Source organism: Euprymna scolopes, chromosome 44 (assembly GCF_053919585.1).
Source record: "Euprymna scolopes isolate OS-2025 chromosome 44, ASM5391958v1, whole genome shotgun sequence".
Classification (NCBI taxonomy): Eukaryota; Metazoa; Mollusca; class Cephalopoda; order Sepiida; family Sepiolidae; genus Euprymna; species Euprymna scolopes.
In genome coordinates, this window is record NC_136525.1 from 26,314,273 (window position 1) to 26,327,375 (window position 13,103).

The following is a 13,103-nucleotide window of genomic DNA, read 5'->3' on the forward strand; positions in this document are numbered from 1 at the left end:
CACTATTATATGCCATCATTACATTCATAGATGCATAACGTATAATTAAATTCATATGTATATGTGTATACATATATGCATATGTTAGTGCGTACACTTATGTATATGTTAGTGTATACATATATGTGTGTGCATATATGTATATATGTGTACGTATAAGTGTGTACACATACATTTATGCGTGTGTATACGTATGTTTATTTGAAAGTAACCTTTTTCATTATTGCTGTTTTAATATTTTTTATTTGCATTTTTTTTTTAAATTTGAACATTTTTTTTTCTTAATAAAATTCCGTGAACCATAAACAAACAAAAACAAATAAAAATAAAAATGGAATAAATGAAAATTCATTCATTATGGACATAAGTGGAGTTTTGTTTTAGGTTCTCATTTTTTTTTTTGATGTTCACGGTTTTTATGCTCGTTTTTTTTTTCTACATTCACTGTTTTTTGATGTTCACGGCTTTTAATGTTCGCTGTTTTTTGATGTTCACACATTTTTGCCGCTCACGTTTCTTTTAATTCTTGTTGCAAACCTTTTGTCTTCATGAAATGTTACAGCTGTGTCGCTTTTTCCTTTTAGTGATGGTGTTCATTAGCGAAATTTCCGGCATTGACTTGCGCCCTCTCCGGTATGACGGCATTCGTCGGTATTGTTGCACCTTCGCCTGGCACACCAGTTCTTTGAATATATCTTCAATATTAATCTTCTCTTTGGCCGAAGTTTCCACATAGCCATGCCCCCATTCGACAGCAACCAAAGCTTCGGCCGTTTCCTTTTCGATAATCCGTATTTTTTCCTCGACGTCACACTTATTCCCAACAATGACAATCGGAACATCCCACGATTCCCGCTCCTCCAGAATAATATCTCGCATCCGCTTCATCTCATTAAACGATTCCTCGCTTTCAACAGAGAACACTAACACGAATGCGTCGCTTGTTGAAATTGCCAGTTTGCGCATTGCCGGAAACTGAAAGGCACCGGAAGTGTCAAGAATGTCTAGGATGATCCGAGTGCCGTCCATGACAAACTCGCCTCGATGCAGCTCCTCAATTGTTTCCTGGTAGTCGGTTACGTACCTGTCATGGAGAAATTGCGATACAATACACGTCTTGCCGACCCGAGCAGCCCCCATGATGACAACTCGATAGTCAGGGGAGTCCGGTTCTTGGCAGGACAGCTGAAGACTGCCACGTCGGTGTGCAATCAAAGCCGGGTTCGGTGATTCTATAGGGGATAAGTCAAATTCCTCATCTTCCTCCTCATCAGGATCCTCCCGTGAGGATTGACTCTCAATTTTGGTAATCGGCCGGTGGACTGAACCACCGATCCGAGGGAGACCAGCAAACAGCGCCGTTTTGGAAACGTGGATGAAAACTGAAAAAGAGAGAAAAAATAACGATGAGAAGATTAAGATAAGTAGTTTGTTGGTAAACATTTTTTTAAACAATAAAATTTCAAGTCGACAATATATATATATATATATATATATATATATATATATATATATATATATATAAAAAGGAAATTTAACTTTATAGAAGGCAATGCAATTCATGTTATATAGCGATCGACATTTCTTTAAACGTCCGCATCACATACAAACATGTAACACAGGGAGTATGTACCATTTGTGTCTCTTTTAAATGTATTTAAAATATGAACATGTTATATAATGTATGTCAGCCCTTTACAAATAAAATATGAACATGTTATATAATATATGTCAGCCCTTTACAAATAAAATATGAACATGTTATATAATGTATGTCAGCCCCTTACAAATAAAATATGAACATGTTATATAATGTATGTCAGCCCTTTACAAATAAAATAGGAACATGTTATATAATGTATGTCAGCCCTTTACAAATAAAATATCAACATGTTATATAATGTATGTCAGCCCTTTACAAATAAAATAGGAACATGTTATATAATGTATGTCAGCCCTTTACAAATAAAATAAGAACATACTATATAATGTATTTCGGCCCTTTACAAAAATAAAATAGGAACATGTTATATAATGCATGTCAGCCCTTTACAAATAAAATATGAACATGTTATATAATGTATGTCAGCCCTTTAAAAAAATAAGAACATGTTATATAATGTATGTCAGCCCTTTACAAATAAAATATGAACATGTTATATAATGTATGTCAGCCCTTTACAAATAAAATAGGAACATGTTATATAATGTATGTCAGCCCTTTACAAATAAAATAGGAACGTGTTATATAATGTATGTCAGCCCTTTACAAATAAAATAGGAACATGTTATATAATGTATGTCAATCCTTTACAAATAAAATATGAACATGTTATATAATGTATGGCAGCCCTTTACAAATAAAATATGAACATGTTATATAATGTATGTCAGCCTTTTACAAATACAATATGAACATGTTATATAATGTATGTCAGCCTTTTACAAATAAAATAGGAACATGTTATATAATGTATGTCGGCCCTTTACAAATAAATTATGAACATGTTATATAATGTATGTCAGCCCTTTACAAATAAAATAGGAACATGTTATATAATGTATGTCAGCCCTTTACAAATAAAATATGAACATGTAATATAATGTATGTCAGCCCTTTACAAATACAATATGAACATGTTATATAATGTATGTCAGCCTTTTACAAATAAAATATGAACATGTTATATAATGTATGTCAGCCCTTTACAAATACAATATGAACATGTTATATAATGTATGTCAGCCCTTTACAAATAAAATAGGAACATGTTATATAATGTATGTCAGCCCTTTACAAATAAAATATGAACATGTTATATAATGTATGTTAGCCCTTTACAAATAAAATAGGAACATGTTATATAATGTATGTCAGCCCATTACAAATAAAATATGGACATGTTATATAATGTATGTTAGCCCTTTACAAATAAAATAGGAACATGTTATATAATGTATGTCAGCCCTTTACAAATAAAATAGGAACATGTTATATAATATATGTCAGCCCTTTACAAATAAAATAGGAACATGTTATATAATGTATGTCAGCCCTTTACAAATAAAATAGGAACATGTTATATAATATATGTCGGCCCTTTACAAATAAAATAGGAACATGTTATATAATGTATGTCAGCCCTTTACAAATAAAATAGGAACATGTTATATAATATATGTCAGCCCTTTACAAATAAAATATGAACATGTTATATAATGTATGTTAGCCCTTTACAAATAAAATATGAACATGTTATATAATGTATGTCAGCCCTTTACAAATAAAATATGAACATGTTATATAATGTATGTCAGCCCTTTACAAATAAAATAGGAACATGTTATATAATATATGTCAGCCCTTTACAAATAAAATATGAACATGTTATATAATGTATGTCAGCCCTTTACAAATAAAATATGAACATGTTATATAATGTATGTTAGCCCTTTACAAATAAAATATGAACATGTTATATAATGTATGTCAGCCCTTTACAAATAAAATATGAACATGTTATATAATGTATGTCAGCCCTTTACAAATAAAATAGGAACATGTTATATAATATATGTCAGCCCTTTACAAATAAAATATGAACATGTTATATAATGTATGTCAGCCCTTTACGAATAAAATAAGAACATGTAATATAATATATGTCAGCCCTTTACAAATAAAATATGAACATGTTATATAATGTATGTCAGCCCTTTACAAATAAAATAGGAACATGTTATATAATATATGTCAGCCCTTTACAAATAAAATATGAACATGTTATATAATGTATGTCAGCCCTTTACGAATAAAATAAGAACATGTTACAGCCATACAAACGCCTTACAAAATCTGCATGTTATATACGGCATATCAACACTCATCCCACACGAATGTGTATCTATACACGCTGTGTCGTCTTAGTTATTAGAAGTGTATATACAGACATCAAAAACGTGTCTCTTAAATGCATGTATAAAATAGATTCATTGTTAATGCGTGTGTGTAGGTGTGACGTATAACCGGACTAAACAGTTAAATTAACCAAACGAACTGATATGGGGTTGCGTAGCATGCAGACGAAATGAACATACTTTATTTTACAGTTTAGTGTTCCTTCCAGTCATCGATTGTTTGGTACTTGCTATGAAATAACACTAAAACAACTTTTTTTTTATTTCAGCTTAACTTTATTTTCTCGCCTGCATTCGTTCGGAGTCACTATATCTTGGCTGTAAAGCCCATTTTAGCTTCTTAGGACGTAAGTTGTCATAGTCTATCGCCGATCGGATCTCCCCGGTAGCCGGAAACTCAACTCATCGATGTGATCATCAACCTATTTTTAATCAAAATATCTTCGAACCTGATCACGTAACTTTTTTTAAAATTACATTTTCACCTCAAGCAAGGAACAGTGCAACTTTGTTGAAGTGGATTACTACTATGAACATAAATTGCAGGGATACTATGTAGGGAGTTGAGCAGCAAGTTTTTATGTTTATATTACACTTGAACTTCTGTATTTCAGTACAGTTGGGAAATCAAGAATCCGGAATGGAATTCCAAAGTCTAGCATTCTAGGGGGGGGGACTATTAGAGTAGAAGGCTTTCTTACATCTCGGGATTTCTACGATGTAGGGGTGGAACTTTGCTGCTTGTTACATGTTAAAAGGTCAACTTTAGTTTATTGTCCTATTTTTATCATCGTAAATTTTCCATTATTTAACTATATTATTATTTAATTATGTTATTATTTAACTATATTATTATTTAACTATATTATTATTTAACTATATTATTATTTAACTAAATTATTATTTCAACCTACTTCCATCTTTATCACTTTTGTTTATTGTAAACATAATTTGCTTATCGTAAATATTTATCATTATACCACGCGCATAAAAAACTCACACGGAAGAGTTCTCTCCACGTGCAACTAACACTCCTCGAAATGCCAACACAAAAAGGTGAATATTTAACTTACAAAAAACAAAACAAAAAAACAAAACAAAACAAAAAAGAACAACAAAAGAAGGGCCATTCCTTCTCTAACGATGGATCTTCTTCGATCCGAAATTAATAAGATCATAAAAATAAAATTAGAAATTAGAAAATTAATCATTAAAATTAAATCAATTATAAAATAAAAAATTTGAAATGATGAAAAAAATCGAATGATTTTTTTCTCATTAAAAAAAATGTTTAAACTTTCAAGTGTTTTTTAGAACAGTTTATTTGTTTATTTTAAAAAATTTAATTCATAATTATGTTTAAACTACTTCACTTTTCATATTGTTACAAGTTCCTTTTGAAACCTCAGCAATGCGAACCTCACAACTTCAGGTACATATCCGACTAAGGCAATCAATTTCAAAACTAACGAATTTAAATACAAAAATAATGCATTCAATTTAAAAATAAGGAGTTTTGTTGACAAAATTTGTGTATTTCACAAATAAGAATTGTTATAAATGTTTATATATTGAATTATTCATATATATTTACATTTACTTATATATATATATATATATATATATATATATATATATAAATTTTCGTATATAATGTTTACATTTACATAAATAAAAATAATATTTTATCCATTAAAAAGTTATTTTCATATATTTCCATAAATTTTCGCCAGTTCAATGGGCAATTGGACAGGATACAGAGTTATTTTAATATCAAATAACCAAATAATTATGACCCCCCCAATAATAAATATTTGTTTTTATAATCATTCTCCACACAACACACCTTCTTCGGCAATTACAGCTGCATATTGTCTTTGAACATGCTGAAAATACCACAGCGCATGGAACAGATGATCCGCCAGTGTTACTGCTAGCTTCTTTTACGTGATTCAACTGATATTGGAACTTTGTTAGTCCAATATGAGGATCTGTCAATACGTCAACTAACCTTTCTGACATTATCTCTTTTGATCTTTACTTTAAGGACCCCCCCAAAACAAACAAACAAAAAACAAAAAACAAACTCTATTGGAGATAATAGTGTATTATATAGCCTCAACCGAAGAATTGTAACAACTTCAAGATTTGTGAGCAAAGAATTTTCTAGAGAAGAATGAGATGGAGCATTATCTATGACAACCACCACTTCATTTAAATTCACTGTCTTAGCCAAATGTTCAAGTGTTCGTGCCATTAATGAATAAAATATAAAATCATCATTTTTTAGTGCAGCCTTCACATATCTTTCATAATAGGCAAAACCTTTACTGCCGTGCAACATAATGTACATTTGGTTCTTCAAATTGGGTCGTGATATTCTGCATCGTTAAACACGTTAGAGATTTACCTTCCAATTTTCTACAGAACATATTTAGATTACTTTCATCTTGATAATAATTTTATGATATGAAGCAAAATGTAAAAGTTTTTCTAAAAAATCTTCCTTTTAAATTTATTACCAGGTGCGTTCACACCAACACACATGTCTATAACAATTTTAGTGTGAAACAAACTCCACCAAGATGTTTGATTGAGATACATTTATTGATATTTCAGGATTTGGTTGGTTCCGTAATTTTACAGATAAATATTTACAAGATAATTTGGCAATTATCCTCTAACAGTTTTATTAAATAATCCTTGTGATAAGGCAAAATATTTAAAAATTCGCTTTTGGCTCCTCCTCGTAGCTTCATTTCGATGCCTTTTTTCAGCCTCGACAACCCATTTTCTTACTATATTTCCATTGCAACCATTTTAAGCAGCTTCGATAATACATCGTTTCGCATCAAGTAATCTTGTCGTATTGCACAGCGGCTAAGGATTTTTTATGCTCGGGCTTTAGAGCATTCATGTAACGATCCGGTCCCTGTTGGTTTTGCGGTCGTTAAGTTCTGTGCAGTTCTAGGAGGTTCACCCTCCAAGGCTTTGCCTTCTCTCTTTAAGTTTAGGTTAGTTGATTGCTAATCACCTGAGGCGCCTTCACCCTGAAATGCTAATGGGGCTGCCCAGGCATATTTTGCAGGTCAGAATACCCCTTCTCGGGGGGCGCTGACTTCTCAATCCCAATTCCAACCCTGGTGTCTAAGTTCTTGCAGTGAGAACCAAATAACTTATATTTTTATGTCTTTCTTTACTCCTTTCATCATGAGCGTTTGCAAAAAGAAACATTGTTTATAAAATTGAAAACTTGATTTTAAATTGATCGCCTTGATGCATTTTTTAAATTGATCGCCTTGATGCATTTTTTAAAATTTAATTTGCATGCTTTAACGTTTAATTGTCTTAGTTTTTAATTGATTTTTTTTAAATGTGAATACCTTAGTTTTTAATTGATTTTTTAAAATGTGAATACCTTAGTTTTTAATTGATTTTTATGCGAATACCTTAGTGTTTAAATTGATTTTTTTTAATGTGATTACCTTATTTTTTTTATTGATTTTTTTAATGCGAATACCTTACTTTTTAAATTGATTGTTTTAATGTGAATACCTAAGATTTTAAATCGATTTTTTTTAATGTAACTACTTTAGTTTTCAAATTATTTTTTTTTGATGTGAATACTTTAGTTTTTAAATCGATTTTTTTTAAATGTGTATACCTTAGTTTTTAATTTTTTTATGTGAATACCTTAGTTTTTTAATTGATTTTTTTAATGTGAATACGTTAGTTTTTAAATTTATTTTTTAATGTGAATACCTTAGTTTTTAAATCGTTTTTTTTAATGTTAATACTTTAGTTTTTAATTGATTTTTTTAATGTGAATACCTTAGTTTTAAATTGATATTTTAAAATGTGAATACCTTAGTTTTTAATTGATTTTTTTAAAATGTGACTACCTTAGTGACGTCTGCGTCTGACTTTTACTCCTGATCTTAGATGGAACATGTACATCAAATTCGTTGGCAAGGTTGCTGGAAAAATTGTGGGATCCTTCTACCGCTCTAGTAAATACCTTACTACTGATGCAATCTTCTACTGTATAACAGCCACAGCTGAGAAGAAGCTGCTAAAACCACCTTATCCTTCAAAACCGACTTTTCTCTTCCCTGCACCTCTCCTCCACAGAAGAGACGTTGCGAGCCTGTCTCTGCTTTATCATTATTTTTATTGCAAGTATTCGTCTGAGCTCCAATCTATGGCCCTCTCCCTCGCCAAACTTTCACGGGAAACACTAGTCTAGCTGAAATCACTATCAATAATTTCCCCCACTCTTTATCTAGGCCTAAACCTAAACGTAGATTCCATGAACAAAATTTCTTCCTTACAACTGCACGCCTGTGGAACATTCTTCCGTTTCCTTGCTTGCCAGCTGACTACAATATGGTTGTCTTAAACAAGCTTTTGATAGTAATTTTAATTGACCAAATTTCCACTACTAACGATTACTACGATATTGTTCCATTGACTACTGTACACTCATTAATCTTTATCCTCGAGTGGCCTCTGGACCTTGATAAGTGGCAACTCCTTTGTAAAAATATGCTACCAGAAATCTCCCGCAAAACATAAAGAGACGAATTCATCAGAATAATATTATACATAGAGAACAATATTATATATAGATAGGGTCGTCATGCCAAAAGTATTACAAAAAAAAGTTCTCATATGCGACACCCAGGAATAAAGAGAATGACGAGACTCATGCATGGTTATGTAGACTGACTGATGAACATGGTCGAGTCATACAAGAGTTGTGCTTTGACGATAAAGGCACCAACAACTACTTTTAAGTCATGACTCCAAACAAACCAACCTTGATCTATTTGCATATAATAGTGGTCCTGCAAATAGAATTTACAGGGCCACTGGAGGATCGGTATTATCTGATTGTGGTAGGCAGCTACACAAAATGGCCAGAAGTTCTCTGATGTAAGTGACCCAATACAGTGGTAGTTATTAATTTCTCCCATGAATTATTTGCCTGGTTTGAAGTTGTCAACTGCTTAATAAATGACAACGGACTCAAGTTATGTCCACGAACTTCAAGGAGTTCTGTGAAACTTTCCATATTAATCATGTCCCGAATCACAAGTACCATCCGCAACCAAATAAGCAGGCGGAACGCTTTGTTGACTCTTTAAAATTAGCACTCAAAAGAAGTACGCGGCACATTACGGAAACGGCACTGCAATAGTTTCTAAAGTTCTATAGGATCACACCTAATTCTAACACACCATCAGCATTATTCCCAGTGAAGACAATATTTCAGCGAATAAGTGCCTTGAAAAACTGTTGCGAAAGTAAACAAAATTGAAAAAAAAAACTCTATTGTGCATGAGAAACTATTATCCAGGAGAAACTATTATCCAGGAGAAACTATTATCCAGGAGAAACAATTTTCTAGAAAACTTACAAAATAACACGTCTTCCCGAGAACTGGACACAATAGACAAAAAAAAAAGAAGAAATATGGTGTACATTATTCAAGGTCCTAAATTCATGCATAAAAACACCTTGATCAAATAAGAAAGCGCCTGTTAGATTATCCAAACTATGCACCTCACGAAGCAGAAGAGGTCATTGAGACGATATATGACACTTTCAACATCGAACCCAACCAATCAGTGCCAGAACGCCGCCGTTGGAGAAGGAAAAGGGAGTTCATGGATTCTTTAAAAATCGACCCCAAAAGTATCTTTTACGGAGTAAATGTTTGGCAAACGGGTTTTATGCGGCCTTACCCATTCATTTTTAATGGACTCTTCCAATAATTATAAAAACTCTGAGAGTTAATACTTCCGTGGGGAAATATCTCGGTCTGACGTCACTTTTAAAGCCATTAAAGAATGTGATCACTGTTACTGAAATTTAGTTTTTCAAAATTTGGTTTCTTAGCTTAAATTAGTAAAACTTCTAGTCTATGAAGTGTATGCTTGTTAGTGTTATGTTGAAGAGATGTGTTGTTCGTTAAAAGTTTTCGAAATCGGAAGCGGGATAAGAATATTGGTTAGTAAGGGTGTTTAGCAATGGCGCTGTTGTCAGAAAGATGGATACTTTATATATATATATATATATATATATATACATATATATATATATATATATATATATATAAACCGTCTTGATGTGTTTTGTGCAACAAATGATGTCCATATAGCACTGTATTCAATAAGTTTAAAATAAATATCAATAAAGAAAAGAATCTAAATGTATTCAAGATATCTCAACTGTCTTCACAAATTTTTAAAACTATAACATGACTTTCTAGATGAGTTTGTTTTGTAGGCGTGTTTTTTTTAATTGTTTATGAGTGATAGACTTTATTTAATCCATCGCTAGGACTCTAATAAGCAATATCACACAGTATAGAAGTGGAAGCAATGGGAACTAACGAGTGACCCCCCAAAGCTCCTTAAGTTGAGCCTCATCATCGGTTGTAGTTTACGATCATAGTGTCAGATATTAATAGATACGACAGCTATATCAGAATACATTATTAAGTTGAATGATATTTGTATAGAAATTCATCATATAAACAGGATGCATTGCATATTAGGGGCAGCAGGCCTCAAGCGTTTAATTTTTTAGGGTTTTGATTGAACTGACAACAAAAACTTAGCCAGGATGTGAGAAACTGAAATATTGCAGATGGAAAAGATCAAACGAGTATACTGTAAACAAAAATCAAAATTGAATTACATTGTGATCTTTTTCGCCTAATGATGAGAAGCCTTGGCTGTCGTTTGGGCGGTCGAGTTTCGATCCTGACTTGAAGTAGTTGCCTATATAAACAGTACTGTATGTGGATGATTATATATATGTACGGCATAATCGCGTTAGCACACCGGTTCTCGTACCAAGAGAGCAAGGTATTATTTTAATTATAATGATTAAAATGTTGACTGCTCAAGAGACTGTATCAGAGATAAGTGTATAAAAGTGTTTTCCATGCAAGACTGGCATGAACGCCAGGTTGAGGTGGTGGCGAGTTTCATTACTGGTTTAGTAGAATAGATATATGGTTGCATTGCGGGAAGAGGTGCGTCGTGGGAGTATGTGCGTGGCACAGAGACGAGATCAATTCGTACTTTTAGGTTCTTACAGAGGTGACACGGGTAATTACAGCTCATCCTGATATGCATTACAAACTATTATGGGAGAAAAACAAAAAACAAACAAACTAGACTCTATAAAAATCACTACTTGTACAAAGAACGTCTTGCTGGACCATCTGGGAGGGGACACCTCAGAATACTCTTTCTTGTTGTCTTGACAAGATACAGAACCGTCTTCGAAATCTAGTATGCGAATACCTTTTCAGCTCGCTACTTTCTCTTTCTCACAGAAGAAACGTTTCCAGTCTATCTTTGCTCTATCGTTACTTTTATGGAAGCTCGACTGAGCTTCAATTTATACCCCCTGTAATAATTTGTAACACTCGCCTAGCTACAACAACAGTCAACAATTTCCCTACTTCTCTATCTGTGCTTAAAACTAAACGAAAATTCCATGAACAGAGTTTCTTGGGGCAGCGGGCCTCAAGCGTTGTCTGTAGGTTCAACTGTCCTTCTGTGGAACACAATATCGTAGGACTACTTCCCAACCAACTATAACATGGCTGTTTTCAAGTTTAATGTAAATAGATTCTTGTCGAGTCATATTCCTATAAAATTAAACACTACTCAAGTTCCACCATGACTGATGATCACGGTGTCACCATCTAACCAACCCTTATCCTAGAATTGATGAGCGGTGACCCCCAAGTAAAGCAAAAGTAATATAGGAGGAGGAGGAGGAGGAGGAGGATGATGTCTCTTGCACTCGTTGTTTGTGTAATACGAGAAGCTTATTTCAAGTGATTATAGTTGGCTAAAGCATGTCGCGTGTGACGTCCACATTTGTCCAGTTGAAGTTTTCTGTTTTTGTCCTGATAATATATGGATTTTTCTTCCATTTGTTGAACTTTTAATAGTGGATGACACAGCAAACTGAAGAAAAGTCACCCGAAACGTGTTTTTCTTCTGTCTTTCATGTAAACGTTCGTGTGACTTTTCAATCGTTGGTTAACATGTCGTATTTAATATCCCATCATTACAGGATGAGATTATCTTCTTCACAGCGGGATAGAGGGAGAGATAGTGAAGAGAGATAAAATAAGAGAACAAGAGAGAGAGAGAGAGAGAGAGAGAGAGAGAGAGAGAGAGAGAGGGAGAGAGAGAGAGAGAGAGAAGGGACAGTGACTAATTAGTTAACGATACGGACTAATACTTTCACTTAAGGACGTTGGCGACCGTCACATGGTCCCCTCGTAAATAAACGATGTCTTTCTAAAAAGAATTATCACTATAGAGATATCGAAGAAACAAACGACAACAACAACAACAGCAGTAGCAGCAGAAACAACAATAACCGCAAAGCAATCATTTTCAGCCGTGTGTATCCAATCATTACAGATGAATGGGCACTAATTTAGTTTAGTTTTCAGCATACAGAATCTTAATATTCACTTTTCAACCTGGGACCCTCCATCATACAGGTACATCCCTCAAAAATAGTCAAAAGCATAAAACAACTAAACATGAAATCAAAAGCGATCAATTTGCGAAAGATTTGATTAATGGTGGCGCTCGAAAAAGCCTACTTTGCGATTTGAGACCAAACTGATTATAAATCGGACGCGTTTCCAAATCGGAGAATTCCTGCGTCACCTTTGGAATAAGATTTATTTCCGAGGATTCTTACGGAAAGTTTGTTCATGCGGTCACCAATTCCAACCTTTTTTCTCTTTGATTCGTTTTCTGCATTTTTATACAGTTCTTAAGATTCGGTCGCCATTATATGCGACATCTTTAATCAGAAAAACAAATAGGAAAACAGAACGAGCCCATATATTAGTTCGAAGCGCAGCAAATATTCAAAAACAGAAGCAAAAGATAGCGATAGGGAGGCGATAGATGGGCCGGAGAAGGAGGAGGAAGCAATGATGATGAAGAAGAAAATGAAAAGAAAGAAATAGACAAAGAAAGTTAACATGGAAAGAAAAAAGAGGATGAAGATGAAAGCGAAGTTGATAAAAAGATGACGAAGAAAAACTACACGAAGAGAAAGATGAAGATGAAAACGATGAAAAAAATGAGATAATAAAGATAATGATGATGAAGAAGGAGATGAAGGAGATG

At 33.1% G+C, this 13,103-nt stretch overlaps 1 pseudogene across 1 annotated transcript in view; it reads right to left on the reverse strand.

Annotated features, from left to right (window-relative positions):
- Positions 1-447: 447 nt before the first annotated feature.
- The window catches only part of LOC145268746 (ras-related protein Rap1 pseudogene), a 232,603-nt pseudogene continuing 219,947 nt past the window's right edge, over positions 448-13,103 (reverse strand). The window contains exon 2 of the transcript XR_013864919.1: positions 448-1,382. The product of XR_013864919.1 is annotated as a ras-related protein Rap1 pseudogene (transcript). The remainder of the gene's footprint in view (positions 1,383-13,103) is intronic.